This window comes from Terrapene carolina, unplaced genomic scaffold (assembly GCF_002925995.2).
Source record: "Terrapene carolina triunguis isolate 2854851 unplaced genomic scaffold, T_m_triunguis-2.0 Scaffold21655, whole genome shotgun sequence".
Taxonomy (NCBI): domain Eukaryota; kingdom Metazoa; phylum Chordata; order Testudines; family Emydidae; genus Terrapene; species Terrapene triunguis.
Window position 1 is genome coordinate 641 of NW_020686006.1, and position 697 is coordinate 1337.

The 697-nt window shown below is 65.9% G+C and overlaps 1 long non-coding RNA gene across 1 annotated transcript in view; it reads left to right on the forward strand.

Moving 5' to 3' along the window:
• LOC113408675 overlaps nt 1–297 on the forward strand; it is a 759-nt gene extending 462 nt beyond the window's left edge. Inside the window, exon 3 of the long non-coding RNA XR_003370346.2 lies at nt 209–297. This is a non-coding gene — a long non-coding RNA (uncharacterized LOC113408675). The remainder of the gene's footprint in view (nt 1–208) is intronic.
• The last annotated feature ends 400 nt before the right edge of the window (nt 298–697 follow it).

The following is a 697-nucleotide window of genomic DNA, read 5'->3' on the forward strand; positions in this document are numbered from 1 at the left end:
TCTGTGAGTTAGGGGGCAGGGCTGGTTAGGGGGTAGGGGGTTTCGGTGGGTTGGGGGCAGGGCTGGTTGGGGGCAAGGAGTATCGGTGGGTTAGGGGGCAGGGCTGGCTGGGGGCAGGGGGTGTCTGGGTTAGGGGCAGGGCTGGCTGGGGGCAGGGTGTCCCTGGCTTCGGCTGTCCCAGCCCCAGACCTGTCGTCGCCCCCCGCAGGCAGAGCGTGGAATATACCCAGCAGACCATGGCCGAGTCCCTGCAGCGCATCCAGCTGCTCCAGGCTAACCTGGGGGGCACCAAAATCTTGGAGCCACTACAAGCCATTTACCGCAGCCCCTGCCGGGACGGGCACCCACGCCAGGTACTGGGGGCACTGGGGCCAGCTGGAGGGGCGTCCTGGGGCAGGCTCGGAGAGTGATTGTGGGGCCGAGGGGTGATGTGGGGGGTTTCAGAGAGGGATGCGGGCCTGGTGGGACAGACTCATAGACTTTCAGGACAGAAGGGACCATCATGATCATCTCATCAGGCCCCAGCTCCTCGCCCCCACCGTGACAGCCCCTCGCCCCCCTGTGACACTGCTCAGCCTCTCGCCCCCCTGTGACAGCCCCGCCCCTCGGGCTGAGTCACTGCACCCCCAAACCATGAGTTACAGGCGTCAGGTCACAGCGACTCCCCTCAGTTGCTCCAGTTCAAACCAGTGAGTGC